General features: G+C 39.8%; 1 long non-coding RNA gene across 1 annotated transcript; it reads right to left on the bottom strand.

Moving 5' to 3' along the window:
• Positions 1 to 213: 213 nt before the first annotated feature.
• Positions 214 to 5,704, bottom strand: LOC113960824. The gene is made up of 4 exons (XR_003532113.1): positions 5,637 to 5,704; positions 3,237 to 3,377; positions 2,581 to 2,694; positions 214 to 392 (listed from the first exon to the last, which is right to left on the bottom strand). It is a non-coding gene; the product is annotated as an uncharacterized LOC113960824 (long non-coding RNA).
• Between the last annotated feature and the right edge of the window lie 4,231 nt (positions 5,705 to 9,935).

The raw sequence follows: 9,935 nt of genomic DNA, 5'->3' as shown, positions 1-9,935 counted from the left end.
TGGCAAACCACATTTTCCAGTCCCTTTACCTCTTTCTCTCTCCTTCCTTTAAACTGAACCCTGGATTTGCTTTGATAAGCCAGCCCTTCTTGATGGCCTATCCCCACCTCTCCTTCTCCATCTAGCAGAAAGATATTTCTCTTGCATTCCAGTGCTTGAATTTCCAGTTCTAGCATCTCTAGACCAATTAAGACAATAACCATGACAGAAAAAGCTTCTTAATAGAATCACAAAAGTGTGTCCAATAACAGATGGCTGTCCCTTGACTTTTGGAAAAAGAAAATCCTAAAATCAGCAGACTCACAGGGAACCTCTTAAGATCCTGTAAGGAGGATGTCCCAGAAGACTGAAGCTTGTCCTTCTACCAGTTAGGTAAGGAGGGTAGGTAGGACCTGCAGAAAAGAGAATTTGGGGTGTCCTTTCCCCTGCCTAAGTTTCAGGAACTATAATTTTTCTTCCGAAGTTTGACCACCTCTCCCTGGCTTTGAATCAAACCTAGACAAAGGTATGTACATTTCTTCTGAGGGAAGGATTTCTTGCCTCCTAGTGCAGTAAAGAGGGAAGAGCTGCTTACATACAGCTTTAGGTTCACTGCTCCACCAACACGAGACTGTATCAGAGTTTTCTTCGCACAAGACAGAGCAACTCTCGCAGGTGTCTCTCTCTCCTAAAGGAAGGGGGAGTTGGAAAGTGGGAATGGATGGACTGGTATTCTGTTTTGGCTTTCGTTTTTTTTTCCACAGCAAGTAGGCATTTTCTGTTCTTTTCCCAAATACAATCTAGCTGGCTGTCAACTGGTGTGGTTGTAAACAAGCATTCCTACCTAATATATTTGATTCCTGTACTGTGCATCGTTAGACAAGATAAAGTGGTTTCACTTCACTCCACCATAAAACACTCAAGCTGCTACGTAACTCCAGAAAGCAAACTGTCTTTTTCAGGTCCCTTTTTCTGACAGGTGAAGTTAACACCTGGTGCCCCACCCAGGCCTGGGAGAAAATACGATTTCTACATGATTTTGTTAGCAATATTACTCACCCCAATGCCATTGTGATGGAAACTCATCCCTTTAAGAAAGTTATTGATATTTTAAAAATGATTTTACAGTTTTAGCACATGGCAATGAGTGTTCTAAATAGCAAATATGGTTTAAAACAGTATTGTGAGAGACAAAAAGAGGTGAATATGGAAAAATGCAAGGAATTGTGTGTTAGAGTCTAAAAAGCGGCAGGGAATGAAACAGGAAGGGACAGAGGGGAAATTAAGCAGAGACTGGTTTTAGGAATTTAATTGTTTTATCATTTTAGTAAAATTCTTTGTTCAGAATGAAAAGAAAAATAAAGTATTTTATTGTTTTTAAGACTTTCAAAATTAAAATGAAGTAGAAAGGTCTGTTCATAGAAATGTATATAACTACAGAGATATTCTGACATTCCTGGGACGAAGAGACATTCTAAACATACAACCAGGTTTTAATTTGCTGAGAAGCAGCAATAGCAGATGACTCTGGCAGCTGTATAGGAAGTAAATAGATATTTCAATAGTTTTGTAGAGTAAGCAGTTTTGCTTAATCAAACAACGATTATTTTAGAAATTAATATGAACTAACAAAACAGAATATGAATTCTTTGTCACATGTACTGTATGATGCGGCAAACAAGTCCTGATTAGGATTCAACAAAGATCTGTGAGGATGATAAAGTGGCCATGCTGAGAACCAAGTAGAACAATATAGTGGCCATTCTGAGAATCAAGTATGACACTGCAGTGTTCCATTTAGGGAGGACACAATCATGCAGGCATTAAAAACCAGGATGAAGTAGTCTGCTGGCTACTTTGAGCCTGAATCAGTGCTCCAGGAACTCTGGGTATCTTTCCTTCATTTAATTTTCTGCCAGGAACAGGTCTTATTCCATTCAGCATATGACCAATTATTCCTTTTTCATTGATAAATTATTTCTTATGATGAGCATTATTCCAAGTCTCTTCTACCCTAAGATTTTGTAGAAGTTTTACTGGCAATTTGGACCTCAGGACTTAAGCTGGCTTGGCTTTATTTTCCCTTCTTTCTTGACCCCTTCACTGCTTTATCTCACAGTCACTGGGGCATTATCTATTGAATAATCAATTATTGTTTCTTTTAAAAATAGAAGATAGTTGCTATGTGTGGAGATCAAAATTATATTCTGATCCTTTTTTTATGCAGGTTTCTAACTTAAAACTCTTGGTAATATGCTTTAGGGCATTGTAAATCAAAAACACAAATGCTGCATCAGGTAGAATTTAGGCAGAGATATTCTGGCTATAATTAAGTGCTACTAGCATTAATACTTGAGTCTGGTTACACTACAATTTGAAAATAGAAATTTCCACTTCTCCAAATGCAAATACTGTTTATGCAGAAATAAGTTTTCTAATTTTTGACAAAACCAAACAAAACAAACCCCAAAAAACTGTTCCACAAGAATGTGCCTGTCTCAGTGAAATTGCAAACACAGGAGGGTGTTTGTTCATGAAACAGGGAAGACTAACTCAAATACTCCCAATGAAAAATAAGAGTTGGATGGGCTGGTCATTTACCTGATAAAGGGAGATGTGTGAATTAAAATCATGTCCACCTCCTAAACAGCTCATCTGCATGTCTGGATCACAACTAGTGGACAGTTTCCAAATCAGTTCTTTGGGGATGTAGATCTGGAAAATGGTGAGGGGATCAGCAGATAAATTTAGTTTCTGGGAAATAGGCAAGGGAGTTGGTTTATTCTTTTCTATGACAATATCTCAAAGATACTGCTGATTGAGTTATTAAAATTGTGTATCATTTTAGCAGTCTGAAAATATACATATATTACCGTGGAAAAATTAACAACTCCCAACACTCCAATATTCACTCGTTGAAATAACTGACAGACTTCCAATATGCACGAACTTTATTCTAACATTTTGCCAAATAATTCTTTATCAAAATTAATATGAAAATCATATTCTGCTGCATTGGTATAAACTGTAACCACAAATTGGAAGTACTGATACTTTCTTAAGGCTATGTTCTAACAACTTTATCTAGATGGGATAACTCGTTATCATTATAGATACCACACAATTTTGTAAGCTCTGTAATCAATTTGAAAAACTTTGTAGACAATGATTTCCAAGCCCTGGCTAAATAACTTCTTGCATTACAACAGTCACCAGATTCTTCTAAGGGTGTATAGTAGAGTAAAATATTTTAATACTCTTCAGCTGAGGAAAAAAACAAGCCTTCCTAGAAAATGTAATCCTGCAAATTCTTTGTGCCTGGAGTCAAAGACCTACTCTATTCTTCATGCCTTGTCTTTTCCCAGGACTTCATGGTTCCCATCTAAGACAAAAATGAGCTGTCAAGAAAGAATCAAGCAAACTTTTGAAGCTACACATAGAGATACACATACCTACATATCTATATCTATTTATCTGTATCTACATATCTGAATCTACACACATGTATATATGCACACACACACACATACACAGAGTGAGGAGTACAGCTTGCGCTTTGGAAAATATCCTATAGCTTTTAGTTTTTGTACATGATTCCACAGCAATAGCCACTCCTGGAACTGCAAAGACTAACAGGTTACAGTCTACTGTAGGTAAGAGTCAGGCTGTGAAGTCACACTTGTAAAACTTCCCATGCAAACAGCTGTGAAATCATCTCTGATCACCTTTTCTCTACTTTACAATGGGTTGCAATGAAAAGGCACTTTATTCCACATTACTTACATGCCATTTCTCATACAAAACTGCAAAAATGCTTGATACTTATAAATATTCTCCAAATAGGGACTAGAAAACTTAGAACCCTAGTAAAAGAATTATTAGCACTGGTAGCCTTATCAGCTGAAATTATTCCTCAGTGGTGGCTTGCCAGTAGTAACTGCTAAGATTTTAAAAGCAAAATGTGAAACTAATTTTACTGATGTGATTGAATAATTAGATAAGTGCAAAAATCTGTCAGTGCAAGAGTGTGTGGCAAATAAGTGTTGACACGTTCACCTAAAATACCTGTTTCAAGAAATACTATGAGTTACCTTAAACTCTTGCTAGTGCAAGGTGATTTGATTTCCACTCATCTGTACCAACACCAATTAATCACTGTAACAACAAAAAGGTCACAAGCAGGAATCTTCAATTTCCATAAAATGCATCTCAATGCACTTCTCTAAAAAAGTCAGATTTAGACCCAAACAAAAGCACAGACAACATCTCAGCCACTCTACACGGAGTCATAAGATGAATCTTTATACTTGCAAGCATTGGGAAGATATGTTAAATGAGACTAAACATGAAGCATCAAAGACTATCATTGCACAATAAACATGCCATGTCCTAAAACAGTAGAATAGTTAGTCCAATATAATAGTTTACGTAAGTTCAGTCTGATGGAATACAGATACTCCAGTCTGCTCCATATTCCTGAATTGGTTTCCAACAGCGTACTTCCCCTATCTGAGAACATTTTAAAATTATATCTCTACGAGAAGACTATATCTGCCAGACTTTTGTAAGCACCACACACTAGATCTTCTTTAAATTGTGCTGCAGAAGAGAGATAGAACCAGATCGGTACACGAAAGCAGGTTTGTAGTTTAAAAAAAAAAAAAGGAGATATAAAGTCCAACACCTTAATTTACAACTCACAGATAAAAGGCTAACAGTAGAAGGAGTCTTCAGCCAAATGGAATGATTTGGACCCAGACTGTTTCAGCTGAGCGTAAAGTTTCAGCTAGTGATTTGGAACGAGAGCTGGAATCAAGCTGGAGCCTCACGCTTGGAGTAGGCTGGTAAGTCGCAGCAGGAACCGGATCAGTCAGAGGATGCCAGGCTACAGTAGAGAGAGAGGTGTCAGAAACAGGTGTGATTCAGGGATGAGTTTAATAAATATAGATTCATGATTAAGTTTTGAGACCAGATGGACAGATAAGAAGGATTTTAGATATGAAGCTAAGAGACAATACCATATTTACCTTATCATGAAGGAGTTAGTCTGTGGAGTTCACTTGCTTTGCTAGTGCAAGAATAGAAAATGAAACTGCTATGCTCCACCTGACTTACTGATCTATCAGGAGCTACATTAGGATTAGTCTGGTACCTAAAGTATGTCCATGGTTGGATTCTACAGCCTTCTGCTATGCCCTCAGTGTTCTTTTTTTTTTTTTTTTGACTGCAGAGTCTACATGCAGAAAACAAGAAACTGCAGGTCAGACTCTGTCTCTAAGGACTTGCTCACTGGTCTTAAACTGATGCATGCTTACCTTAAACCCCATGAAGATTCAATACAATTTCAAACTTATTCTTTTTATAGTGAAAGGAAGTTGAAATTAAAAATTAGCTATACTAGATATGCCTGGCAACCAAATTACCAAAATAACAAAATTCAAAACTACTGGTTTTATTACTGTTTTTTGTCCTTGTCTATCTGGGTGCATTTGCTATCTTACTTGCCTAAACCTAGGGTATGCAGCTTGGGAAACAGCCATTTAGGTGTTACCTATGAACACCTGGAAAACAGAAAAACCACAGAAGCATGTCATTTGAGCCTCTCTCCATGAGTTCTTGGTAGTTCTGTATCTCATCCTTTAGCCTCTATGATGTACCTCAGAAAACTTGCCATCTTTTTGCCTCCTTGAAGACACACCTTTGAGAAGGGCACATGCCGTGAGGAGGAACTGTTACAAAGATGGTGAGAGGAGCTGCAGCAAGTGCAGAAAGAAACAGAAACGATCAAGCACCTGCCTGAAAGTGATACATTATAACACCAATATTGAGAAATGGCTGTCAATGGAAAAGACTGGTTTAGTGGTACCAGTGAATCTGTTCGGCACAGTTTTATTCCAAGTTTTTCAAGTTTTAATGTATTTACCTTTCATATGTACCCTCCAATTTTCCTATTGGCTCCCATTTACTGCATTGCAGATGTTTCCCTCATTGGTCCCTGCTGATCCTGTGTTCCGTCCCTCCTTTCTTGATTGGTCATCACCCCTATCAGTCCCATGCTCCTCCCTGGTTTCCAGAACCTTCCTCACTCTACCCTGTATAAGTCTTCCCCTGGCTTGAATAAAGTGTCATAGCACAGCGACAACTTGACTTAGTCTTTTACTTTGCTTGAACCCTATTTGCTGTCGTGGATCCTTTCCAACCCTAGACTGTGACACACCTTTTATTATTTTTTTAAAAAAGCAAAATATTTTTGATGTTCCATGAAGTTCTGCTTGCATTCAATTCCCATATCCGCAAAGGATAGCTGTTTTCATAGGTAAATAAACCTCCCCTTTTAATTAGGGCACCATTTTGTGGAAGGCATAGAAAGTCAAGGTGGGATCGGGGGGAAAAATTGCCTCAAGCTGTTTTTCTCTGTTGTTCAAACTTGCAGGAAACTGGGGTATGCTTCAAGGCAGAGTTTGTTTCAAAAGAAAAACACTGCATTTGCCATCAAAGACTGAGATTTGCAACCCTAACCACAACCCCAAAGTCATACTGAGTCCAACAACACGAAAAAAAAAGTATAGATTAGTCAGAGACAGAGAATGTCCTTACAGACATGCAATCAGGAAAGTGTGATCAAAACAGAGGAAACACAAAGCAGACAGAAAGTGACAGAACAAATCCCACTGAGGAGTATGCAACTCTTCTCCCTCTACAGAGCTGCAGCAACATGGGATGGGAGGGAGAGGGATAACATAGTAGTGAGTCTGAGTTAACGTGATGCCAACTCAACAAGACAGGTAATTTTATTTCTGACATAGTTGTAATTTGGGCAGTAAGAGCTGTGGAGTGACTTCATGAAAAGTACCACAGAATAACTTAGTGCCAAAATCTTAGGCCATACTGAAATTAATAGAAGTTGTTTCCCTCTGGTGTAATGAAAAATCCTATTCCAGTCTAGCATCTATGACGTTTTTCTGTTCCAGTTGTGGTTTTGGAGCAATTATTCAATTGTGTTTTGGCTGGAAATGACTTTTCATTCGACAGCTACATTGCATTTGTTGCTACTGTATCTCTATACCTTTGCTACCGCTCTATTGTGAAGACTTCTTCCATCAGAGCTCTTCCCTGGACTCATCTATTGACTGTCTCTCATCCGGGCACCTAAATCAGTGTTTCCCTAGTGGGCTGGGTTTTCTGAATAAAGAGGAGTTTCTGGTCAAGCAGTCTGTGTTTATCCTGCCTCCAGTGGGAAGGTGACTAGCAGGTAAATCTTCACCCATCCCAACCCTCTCAGATGGAGCTGGCTACAAACTATAAAACTTTGCTATGTGATTTAGTTTTTAGCAATAATTGCAATTTGAATGAAGTTAATATTTTCATGAGTTATTACCTGACTTCAAAAACAATAGCTCCATAATCCCCTGTAGACATAGGAACGGCTTCTTGATTGCAGAAGTCATCACAGAGGAGACAAGGTTTTTAACAGCTGGCATCTCCTAAGATTTATTTTTTTTTACATCATTTTTCTTCAGTGAGAATGATCTTGACACTGAATAATTCACAGTCAATATCTACTTAGGAATAGTCTTTTTCTATCAGCAGAGTAGCCTGTGAAAGGGGTTAACAGTAATCAGCACAGAAGTTTCCATTGGGGAATTACTGTAAATACTGAGAACTTCTTCCATTTCTTTCCCTGCTATAGTTACTGTTTTTTTCAAGTGAGTAGTTTGGCAACCCTGAAACTCTAGCCTTTATTTCTAGTTATAAATCAGAGAATCATCCCCTTGTGTTGACAGTTGCTACATAATATCTGATTCTTGCAGGTTTTAAGTGGTCCAGTGTACGAAATTTAAGAAATTGCAGGACACATAAATTTAGGGGTTTATATTCAAGTCAATGACTTGCTTTTAACATAATGCAGGCAGGATACTGAGGTGCCAAGGTTGAGGGTGAAGGTAACAGAATAATAGTAAAAATTATTGCCATTTTTTCTTCAGTTTCTTTAGCCTGACTGAGACAATAATGCAGAGACATTTAGAGCTAGTGTGATAGAAACACCATACCTAATTAAACAATCATGAATAATTCAGACATAAATAATATTTGTGCACAGATTTGCAAGTGGACTATCAGTGATCCATTGCAGATTTATTAAAGAAGCCACAGAATGTTCCTGTTGCGGAGGCCAACTGTAAGGCCTGTCTGTAAGGATGTTCTTTGTCTCTAACTAATCTATACTTCTATTAACAGAGCAATTCTCTGTGAAATTTTCAAATTTCAAAATGAAGAATTACGTAAATATAAATGATGGCTCTGTTCTCTTCATTTCACTTTTTTTTTAATTGACTGAAATGTGGCAACACAATCGGAACAATCTAAAAACACTCCACTGACTTCTGGAAAATTTTGGGGTTTTAATGTAAGAAAAAAGTGATTTCACAAGCACTACACATGTGGTAATCTTATCCAACCAAAATAAAATTCTCATTGCCTGAGGACAGTGTGGAAACATGGAAACCTTGCTGGAATAATCCATCCACACGAAGAAATGCAAAATTATCTATTTGTGTCCTTTCTGCAATGTTGTCTGACGTACAAGTCAGTATGACCACCATCCTAAGCCTAGAGCTGTGGAGTCCATTCAGGGCTCTCCCTACCTCCTGCTGGTGGTCCTGGGAAAAATCCTTATGGGACCTGAGCTGTAGCTGGGGGATGGGACTCAAGGCTTTGTTAAGGACTGCCCCCACAGGCAGACACCATTGGTTCTGGCTCCACAGCCAGGATGGCTGCACACATAGTTGTGTCCCATAGAGCTCATCTGCCAGGAACTTTGTCCAAAAAGGGTCTGGAACGCACAAGCTGGTCACAGCCCCATGGGCTGACCCTAATCCAGGTCAATCCCTATCCCCCAGTTCCACAAACGCTTTAATGAGGATCTGGTGAAGGGAGCACAGTTTTATCAGCCAAGCAAGTCTAATCTTCAGTGCTTTGTGATGCCTTACCTGCAAGACAGATGCTAGTCCATCCTCAGCAGTTATTTCTTGTCCCACTTGTATGGCCAGCTGGGTGTCCCCTCAGGCAGAGGGAAATGCCCCCTGCCCCAGGCCCTGAGCTCCCAGTTCAGTGCTCTGGAACAGTGCTTTGGAAACAGCAATCCCACAGCCATGGCAGGGACTCCCTTGCTGGAGTTCCGGCAGAGCAGCCTGTTGGTCACCAACAACACCATCTGGTTCATTGAGCTGTGTGTGGGAACTGGCTAGGATGAAATAACTCCTGGTGGCCCGCTACATGCTAGCATTGAAGGTTTCAATCACAAAATGGTCAGGGTAAAGCCACATGGAGCCTGGGTCAGCTCTTGAATCTGGCTCTCACTTTGGACAGCTGTCTGATGACACGCAAGAGAGAGAGCACCAGAGCTCTGGGGAAGCCCAGACACCATTTCTTCTACTTCAGAGGAGAAGCCCATGCTTCTGCTGTGTTGAGAAATGCCACTGACTTGAACAACGTCCATGCCCAGACCATCGCAAAGGCAGTGTTGTCTGGAGGTATCTGCAGCAGCACTCTGCTACACAATACTCTTTGTCATCGTTTTCTTGGAGTAGATGCACTGCCCAATCCACTGGGTCCACAGTTTTGTGGCCTCTGTCTTTGTATGAATGCCCAGATGCTCACTTGGCTGCAACCCACCTCAGCCAAATTAATTGCTATGGGTGGGAGCTATGGAGACATTCACCTTGAGGTAAACCATGGAACCAGGACAGGCAGAGGCTCCTGTGCACCCCGCTCTGTGCTATCATTCTCAGGCTACCTTGACTGCAGGAGCATTATCCTGTCACTGACCGCTAGTTGGGATCCAGCAATGCTGATGTGCCTTTACCCCCAGCTCCCAGTTAATCCTCCCTTATGGTACCATCCCAGTCTTGCTGCTTCCTGACTCAGAAGAGTTTCTTTGCCTTTGTTGGATTTAA

Source organism: Neopelma chrysocephalum, unplaced genomic scaffold (genome assembly GCF_003984885.1).
Source record: "Neopelma chrysocephalum unplaced genomic scaffold, ASM398488v2 Primary Assembly neopelma1_96921, whole genome shotgun sequence".
NCBI lineage: Eukaryota > Metazoa > Chordata > Aves > Passeriformes > Pipridae > Neopelma > Neopelma chrysocephalum.
Note: the sequence above shows the minus strand (reverse complement) of the source record. Positions and strands in the feature narration are given on the sequence as shown.